The sequence below is a fragment of the Panthera onca genome, chromosome D3 (genome assembly GCF_046562875.1).
Source record: "Panthera onca isolate mPanOnc1 chromosome D3, mPanOnc1 haplotype 2, whole genome shotgun sequence".
In the NCBI taxonomy this organism is placed as follows: domain Eukaryota; kingdom Metazoa; phylum Chordata; class Mammalia; order Carnivora; family Felidae; genus Panthera; species Panthera onca.
This window is the reverse complement of record NC_138350.1, coordinates 67531949-67541159: the sequence shown is the minus strand read 5'-3', so window position 1 is coordinate 67541159 and position 9211 is coordinate 67531949. Positions and strand designations below refer to the sequence as shown.

The window sequence follows — 9211 nt, the reverse complement described above, 5'->3', positions numbered from 1 at the left end:
CCAGGCCAGGAGAAGTATGTGGAATAGAAGATCCAGCCTGCCATTTACCACTGTGCCCTGGGTGGTGAGCTGGGCTGCCTCTCGATAATCACCTGGGAGCCCTGGAGCTGGAGGCTAGGGCTTGGGCTCTGTCCTCCAGGGATCTGCTGGGGCATGCTGGAGGGACGCTGGAGGCATGCTGGGGCATGCTGGAGGGCATGCTAGGGCTGAAGGGAAGAGGGAAGCCAGCACCCTGGCTACAATGGCATCATTGCCACAGGTCCACATTGCCCCACCTTAATAGGAATGATTGCACCCTCACGGCCGCCTATGCCCTCACTCCCTCCTGTCCCCTCCTCCCGCCCCTTGTTCCAGTCAACGCCCTGGTTGTAGCCCAAAGCCTGACGTGTGACAGGACAAACTTTCTGAGGTAGTTTCAGGAAGAATGGGGACATGTTCATCCATGGGGGAGATGTTCTGCTTCTGCTCTAAAGAGGCACTGTCTTCCCGTCAGGCCCGGCTCTGACAACCTTTCGTCCGCTGCTTACACTTCTGCCAAGCTTTGGCCATGTCCTGCCGGGCCCGATGAACAAATCTGGGCCCACGTTACCATTTCTGACCAATAGAGAATGAGCTTGATTGCCAGCAAGGAGGGTGATGCCTTCTTGTCAATGGTGGGAGTGGCAGAGGCAGAGAAGCCTCCAGCTGGGCAGTTTGGACGGGCACGCAGCATCACGCTGGGCCAGCTGCAGGTGTCCCAGATGGCCAGCCTGGAATCTGTCTCCGTCGCCAGGTTTTGTTTATGTCCCACAGTCGATACCAGCCCCATCGACTGCGTGTTGAGTGCCCGGGCACTCCTGAAAATGCACCAGAGGGCTTCTGGTTGGCGGTGACATTTTAAGAAATATGTCACGTAAAAAGGAGATCGAATGAGACAACTTCATTGTGGGAAGCATCGCAGGCCAAAGGGAATTAAACTATATCCTGCCTATGGACAGCATTTGAGTATGTCAGATAGGAACCTAATATTCTAAAAGGTAAGAATGTTTTTATAACCACAGGCTACTTGAAATGAAGACTAACACAGAAAATCTGGATTGCGTGCAACTCTAGGAGCTCCTAGAGAGTTGGTTAAGACGTCACGTGATTCCATGTATATGCAGTTCAAGAACAGGTAAAACAGGTAAGTGGGGCGGGAAAAGTCAGAAATGGTCACCTGTGGGAGGAGTTAACTGGGAGGGGTGGGAAGGAACTGTCTGCAGTCATGGAAATGGACTGCATCTTGACTGGGGTGGTGGTTACACACGCGGAAAATTCTTTGAGATACACATACACTTAAGGTTAGTGCACTTGTGTATGTGTGATAAACCTCAATACAAAAGTGAAAAATTTTTTCCAGTGCCTTCTGTATGCCAGGTACTGCTCTAGGCACTCAGGATACGCGTTTCCATGACACAGGCGGACAACCAGGCAGTTATAACATGGTGTGCTAAGGGCGGCTGGCAGGAACTTCCCGATGCCTATCTGTATCCATTTTCTCCTTCGGGGAGTAACAGAATCCTGACACTTAGCTGGGAACACTGCTACCCAGGGCAGAGGTTATACCTCCCAGCCTTCTTTACCCATGTGTGGGCCCCAGATTAGCTTCTGACCAAAGAGATACACGTGGACACGCTGTGTGGGGTGCCCGGGGAAGACTGCACAAAGGGTGCGAGAAATTTTTGGTACCTTGGCCCCTCCTGGTGTCTGCAAGGTGGACCAGAAGGCTGCATTTCCAGCTGCCATTTTGGATCAGGTGGTGACCTTGAGGGTGAAAATCATGCAGGGAGGATGTTGGAGCAGAAAGAGGAGGGGACTGGGCGCCTGGACGGCTCAGATGGTTAAGCTTCCGACTCTTGATTTTGGCTCAGGTCATGACTTCATGATTTTGGCTCAGGTTTGTGAGATCGAGTCCTGCTGGGGGCTCCACGCTGTGCGGAGCCTGCTTGGGATTCTCCCTCTGTCCCTCCCCTGCTCACGTGCACATGCGCGCGCGCTCTCTCTCTAAATAAATAAATAGACGTTAGGGGGAAAAAAAAGAAAGCAAGCAAGAGGAGGGAATGAATGGATCACTTTGTGGAGCCGCCATGCCAGCACCAGACTGCCTGCCTTCAGGCAGTTTTTTCTGTGAGTGAGGGTTTAAGTTACTATGTCTCAAGTCTGCTACTCACAACCCCCTGCCCCCCCAATCACTGGTTAAGATCCACCCCAATCACTGGTTAAGATAAAGGTAAACACAGGGTGACATGGGAGACACGTAAGGCTCTGGCTGAGCATGGAGGACAGGCTGTCATTGGAGACAATTTCTTAGACAAGGTGTCACTTGAGCAGAGTCTTGAAGGACAAGAAAGCTTAGCTAAGAGGTATAATCAGTCTTTTAAAATGCTTCCATGGGAGCCCCATCCAGGTAGGAAAATCTACTCAGGGTTGTTCAAATCAGGTCAAAGAGACACTCTCCTGCCTTCAAGGGGCTGGTAATCTGCTCTGCCTCTTGGATAAGTAGCAACTGACAATGCCTCACTTCTAGTGGCTATTTGAATATTTTTTGATAAAACAAATAGGTGAATCTGTATTTTTTATTTGAATTGAAATACACTCCATATTAAAACAAAAGCTCTATTTTATGCTTAAAGGTCATTTGTGTTGTTGTTGTTTTTAAACTCAAAACTGAATGGTAAGACATGAAGACCTCTGTTTTAGAAATTTTAGGGACGCCTGGGTGGCTCAGTCGGTTAAGTGTCCGACTTCGGATCAGGTCATGATCTCACGGCTTGTGAGTTTGAGCCCCGTGTAGGGCTCTGTGCTGACAGCTCAGAGCCTGGACCCTGCTTTGGATTCTGTGTCTCCTTCTCTCTCTGCCCCTCCCTCACTTGTGCTCTCTCAAAAAATAAATAAATGTAAAAAAAAAAAAATAAAGAAAACCTAAATAAATGCACTGAGATGCTCATTATTGTTAAGATATCCATTTCCTTCAAATTGAGACCTTTCTTCATCTTTTAATGTGACCAGCTCATGCTGTAATTTCCCTCTAAGTGCTTTCTGTGCATTCCACAAATGGATGGGTTTTGTTTTCATTTCCATTCCATTCCAATTCTTTCCTAATTCTCACGTGACTTCTTTGACTCCTTGGTTGCTTGAACGTGGTGTGCACAATATATAGATATTTGGGAATGGTCCAGACACCTTTCTGTTGTCTATTTCTGGTACAATCCCATATGGTCTGAGATCATACTTTTTATGATTTCACATCTTTTAAATTAGTTGAGGTGTGTTTTATGGAGTATCTTAGTCAATATTCCATGTGCACTTGTGAAGAATGTGCATTCTGATGTCATCATTTGGAATGTTCTAGTAACTCAGTGGGGTCAAGATGGTCGATAGTGTTGCACAGGTCTGCTAAATCTTTACCGGTTTTCTTTTTATTTGTTCTGTTGATTAGCATCACCGTGTGCTAAGGGATGGGGCTAGGGTGCCAGAAAGATTTTTCTGTGTCTCTTCTCTACTGTCAGCTTTACCTCATGCCTGCTGCACAGAGGGAACCTCTTCCTTCTCATTCTCTTGCCTCTCCCCCAGTCCAGACCAGTGTCACTTGTTCTTTGGTTCTTGCCTGCCTGGTGGTGGGTGTGGAGGGTGTGGAATGAGGTTCTCTGTCATCCGGACTCAGCCCCAGCCTTAGGCAGGCACTGCTTTCTCTGTCTTGGAATTGGGGCTTCCCTAGTAAGCCTGACCTTCCTCCAGTAATAGGAGACTTGATGGTTAGGCCCAGGACTGCATCCTCTGGGAGGAGAGACTTTGCTCTTTTCCTTTCCTCCCGTTTCAGCGTGTCTTCCCCTGTGCTCTAGAGAACATAGGGCTGCTGTTCTTCCCCAGTGGCTTCATGTCTCTTATTTCGAGAAAGATATGGGTGTGGTCTCACACCTTTCCTCCAGCCATGTCCGCTCCCCTCTTCCAGCCCTGAACCATGGAGGAAGGTTTTCTCTGGTCTCCCACCTTGCCCCAAATCATCCATGAAGGCCTAGTGGAGCTTTATGGGGAGGAGCTTCTGAGTCGTGGCAGCTCCCTTACGTCTGCAACTCCCAGGGGATCTGTGGGCTCGTGCCGGTCACACTTGGTAAGTCTCCAAGCATCTTCGCTGGATGCTTCTTCTTGGCTTCTACAGTGGCCTTGTCTTCCTCCTTTGTTCTGTTATAGGTGGGCCAGTGCTCATGTCCTGTCTCTCCTTGGGGGGAGTCTGTCTTTCCCTAGATTTCATGTTCATCATGTGGTCCTGTGGCCTCAGTTTTTTTCGATGAGTTCCAGAAAAGTCATGATTTTATAGATTTGGGTTTTTTTTTTCTTGTTGTTAAGGCAGGAGTGACACTTTTTTTTTTTTTTTTTTAGCTTTCTATATTCTAGGTGGAAGCCAAAAGTCAAAATATATTTTTAGATGATTCACTTTTATCCTGAATCACTTTGGGTTCTTTTCAAATACCATATTTATCCTCTATGGATGAAAACTCATTACCATCAAAATGATTCTCAAGAATCCGTGCCTCAAGATCTGTGGGACATTCCCAGAGCACAATCCCAAACACGTGTTCATGGATGAGCACTGTGTCATAACTGCACGGTTTCTCAAGATGAGTACTCCCAGCAGGGACACTGACTTCAGTGTTCCAGTTTTTTTTTTTTTAAAGTTTTTATTTATTCACTTAAGTCATCTCTACGCCCAACGTGGGGCTCGAACTCATGACCTGGAGATCAAGAGTCGCCCTCTCTTCAAGTGAGCCATCCAGGTGCCCCGAATATTCCGGTCTGAATGGGTCCTTATGGTCTCATTACTGCATGGATACAGGAAACCTGAGACATATTGTCTCCTCGATCTCAGTAAGATGAACTTCTCCGAACCTCAGTTTCCTCATCTGTAAAAAGCAGGCTAATAATAGTTTCCAGATCAGAGGACTGTGGTGAGCATGTAAAGAACTGAGCACAGTCCAACAAGAAGTGCTGAGTGGGGTGCCTGGGTTGCCCAATGGGTTAAGTGCCCGACTCTGGCTCAGGTCATGATCTCATGGTTTATGGGTTCGAGCCCTGAATTGGACTCTGCACTGACAATGCGAAGCCTGCTTGGGATTCTCTCTCTTGCCCTCCGTCTCTGCCTCTCCCTGACTTTCAAAATAAATAAACTTTTTAAAAAAAGTGTGATGCAAATATTACATTTATTGTTATGTGATGCTAAAAATACATATTTATTACTTAAGAGAGAATGACCATACATTATATTGCCCTTTGTGAAATCACTTTTTTTAAATGTTTATTCATTTTTGAGAGAGAGAGAGAGACTGAGAGAGAGAGAGAGAGAGAGCAGGGGAGGGGCAGAGAGAGAGGGAGACACAGCATCCAAAGCAGGCTCCAGGCTCTGAGCTGTTAGTACAGAGCCTGATGTGGGGCTCAAACTCACAAACTACGAGATGATGACCTGAGCCGAAATCGGACGCTTGACTGACTGAGCCACTCAGGTGTCCCGCCCTTTGTGAAATCATTAATGACACCCCATTTCCTAAGCATCCTGGTTTGGACAATAAATTATATATCACCCTCCCAAGATCCCACAGCTAGTGAGTTCAAGTAGTCGGGATTTGAGCACAGGTCTCTCTGAGTCAGAATTTTGGGAACCACAAGGTTAAAAGCAAGAAAACTCACTAGGGCAGAAGCCAGGAATTCTTTTTTTTCTCCAGTCTTCTGCACAGGCTCCATTCCAGGATGTTCCCCAGACCAGGAATAAAGCATCCAGTATACTCTGTATGCAGAAGGCCTCCCTCTCTCCTTATCGACTTCCTGTCCTAGCATGTGTTGTTTTGTTTTGTTTTGTTTTTTATTCCTTGCACTTTCTAATCTGCATAGTCCTTATTTCAATCCCTTTACAATACTCTCACTTAGGATTTCGCAACTGGCACTTCAAGGCAATTTTGTCTCAGTCCAGAGAAGCTCCCTTGAACTTTAGACCATTAAAAAGAAAACAGTTAGGATCTGGTTAGTGCGTTTTAGCCTAGAAACTTCACATCAGTGTAGGGGCTCCAGGGAGCTAGGCAAGGATTCCTCTGCGGGAGTAAGAAAAGGCAGGTGGAGTCATTCCAGGGCTTTCCTTAAGGTGCCGGGGTAGAGACATTCCCTTTCAGGCATAGGGGTTAAATGGGGGGAGAGTGGAAGCTTGGAGCCTCTGGTGACATCTTTTCCACTTCACGGAGGTTTGGGAGACGGATGCCATCATGGAGGAAATGAGAGCCAGAGGTGGAAAGAGACTCCTGATGAGTTACGGCCTGCCCCTTTGTAGCTGAAAGAGTCCAGATTACTACAAGGAATTCTCTGGGGAACTTAGTGACAGTCAAGTAGTTACCTAGGTTTGTCTGATGGGCATTGTCGAAATATATCCGATAGTGACACTACCTTGCTGTTTATTGAACGCCTGTTGAGATAGACTGCTCTGGTCATAACCTCCCTGCATCCTCCCCTCTGAGTGTGCCTTTTGCCGCAGCTCCTGGCAACGGGTGGAGCCGATTTCTCCACTTCTGGAATCTCGGCTGGCTTCTGACTTACTTTTGTACACGAGTATGGGGCACAAGGGACAGTGTGCCAGTTTCAAGTCGAGGTCACTGCCGTGGGAAAAAGCCCAGGCTGGCCTATTGGACGATGAGAGACCACGTAGAAGACCGCGGCCAGTCGACTCGCGTGGGTATGAGCCACCAAGCCTCTGACCACGGATGCACGAGGGAGTCTGACGAGGGCCGGAAGAACCAGCCAACTGAGCCTCGCCTAAATTACTGGCCTGCAGAATTGTGGGCTAAATCTATGGCGGTTGTCCGAAGCCACTAACTTTTGGGGTCACCTGTTTCCTAGCAGTTCGCTAACTGGTACTCTTATTATGACCGAGGTACTCTAGAAGCATTAATCAAGCACACTAGCTTTGGAGACAGACAAATCTGATTTTGAGTCATGGCTCTATAGCCTCTCAGCTGTGTGACCTTGGGCAAGTTGTTGTTTTTTTTGTTTGTTTTTTTTGTTTTTTTTTTTAACTGTCTCTGTTCGGATTTCTTATCTGTAAAATGGGTATAATCGTGGTTACGGAATTTTGTTAAAATAAACGGGATGAGGCTTGTGACGTATGTAGCACAGTGCCTGTGGCACACGATAATTTCTGGTACTCATGATCTATCTTATGAGCTAGCTGGTGTGATACTCATTTTACAGATGAGGAGACAGAAGCTCAGAAGGCTGATTTGATGATAATAATAGTGACTAAATATGGAGGGTCCACTAGGGCCTGAAATGTTCATAAGCTACTTCTTCCAGAATTGGAACCACAGGATCTGTAGGTGCAGCATAACCCAGGTGAGCCCAGGTGAGCAGAGGGTCTCATGGGGGTCAGGGTGGGGGCAAGAGCCCGGCCTCTCACCTCCTGGAGAGGGCATGATGATTGGGCCTTCAGAGCTTCCAGACCAGTGTTCCCTCCGGGAGGAGGAGCTAAGCCTGAGAGCTGGAGAGCAGGAGAAGGTCTAGAAGATTCCAGGGAGGTGCCACTTCATCCTCACATCAGCTTTTAGTGAGTACTGACAGGGAAGGGGCCCTGACAGGTGCAATTCCCCACTTTCACATTCTGCTTCCCACAACTGGGTCATTTGCTGCTGAGCCCCATGGGGCACCTTGTCTAGACTCTCTCCCTGCCATGGTCCAGACAAAGCCAGAACAATGAATCACAGAATAAATAGGTCTTGGACTCGATGTTCTTCCAAAAGTCAGAGTGATTCCATCCCAATTCTTACCGCCAAAATTATTCTTACACTCATGTACTTATATGGTCCTTCTGCCTGCTGTCTTCAGTTTCCCCTTCCCTCCTCCTCCTCTCTCTGCATGTTCCATCTCAACACGTGCACACACACACGTGCACACACACATGTGCACACACACACATGCACACAGGCACTGTCTTCCATCACAGTAATATTTAGACTTAGGGTTTTCATAGTGTATTTTATTTTTTCTTTATTATTTATCACTGCCTGAAATTTTCTATGTATTTATTTGTTTAATATCTATCTTCTTGCACTATTATATAAGCTCCAAGAGGGATGTTTTATTCCTGATATAGCCCCAGTGCCTGGAACAATGCCTAACACAGGGTGGGTGCTAAAAAAAATATTTGTTGCATGAGTGAATGAATGAATGAAGTAGGTGTGTGTATTAGGGTGGGAGTCACAGTTTCAGGGGGGAGTGGATGATGGGTGGAAAGTCAACAATATCTTGTGCTTTCAAAGCACCTTTGACTTTTCAAATCATCCTGTGGACGGTAACCTTATGGGATGCTCACAACCACTCAAGAGGTACCCAGGACTGCAGTGTTGTTCCCACATGACAGATGAAGAAGATTCTAGAATCTGTTAGTGGAAAGCTGACTCATTTCCATGTTCTCCTAAAGTGGAGATGAAAAAGCAGAGCATATAGGTGGAAAGTGAAGGCGAAAACAAAAGCAGTTGACAAACGTACTGCCATTTTGATTTTGTTGGTCATTTTTGTCCTGATCCTTCTCCTGCAGGCAAACACCAACCCCCAAACTAACTTGCTCACAAACCAAAGGCAAGCTCTGTTGTCGCACTTGGTTTTTTGCACAAGACTTAAGAAGAGATCGTCTTCTGTCTGCGCTGTCATACAAGTCAAGGTGATGCGATTTGCCTTCCAATAAACTCTCGGAATAATGACAACACCAGATTTCTATTTAATTTTTCATATTTGGGCAACTTTGGACGAGGTTTGTTGACTTGAGCTATTTTTAGAAACACTACGAAGAATTTTCTTTCCTTTCCCCATCTTTGTTGTTGAACCAGCCTTCCTCCCTCCTCTACTTTCTTTGTTAAGGGTTAGTTTCAATCTCCACCTAAATATTTTTGGGAACCTCAGCAGGGAGTGGTGTTCTGACAATGTGGGGCCAGAGCATTCAGCTGACTCTGGCTTCTGCAAACTGGATATGCTCCTGAGAACTTTCTAAAGAAAACACACAGATCGACGTGCCCTGTTTCTTCTGGTTGACCACGTGCTGGTACTTGTGGGTACTTTAGGAACTGGGATATGGGAACCTTCCTTGTTGCCCTTAGTGACTTCCCACATCTGTCTCTTTGATCCAAGGCCTAGTCGCCTACCTGGAGAGCTGTGAGGTTTATCA

The 9211-nt window shown here is 46.8% G+C and overlaps 1 long non-coding RNA gene across 1 annotated transcript; it reads left to right on the top strand.

Annotated features, from left to right (window-relative positions):
- The first annotated feature begins 3375 nt into the window (after positions 1–3375).
- Positions 3376–8868, top strand: LOC132665122 (uncharacterized). The gene is made up of 4 exons (XR_009603984.2): positions 3376–3409; positions 3971–4129; positions 7246–7386; positions 8588–8868. It is a non-coding gene; the product is annotated as an uncharacterized LOC132665122 (long non-coding RNA).
- The last annotated feature ends 343 nt before the right edge of the window (positions 8869–9211 follow it).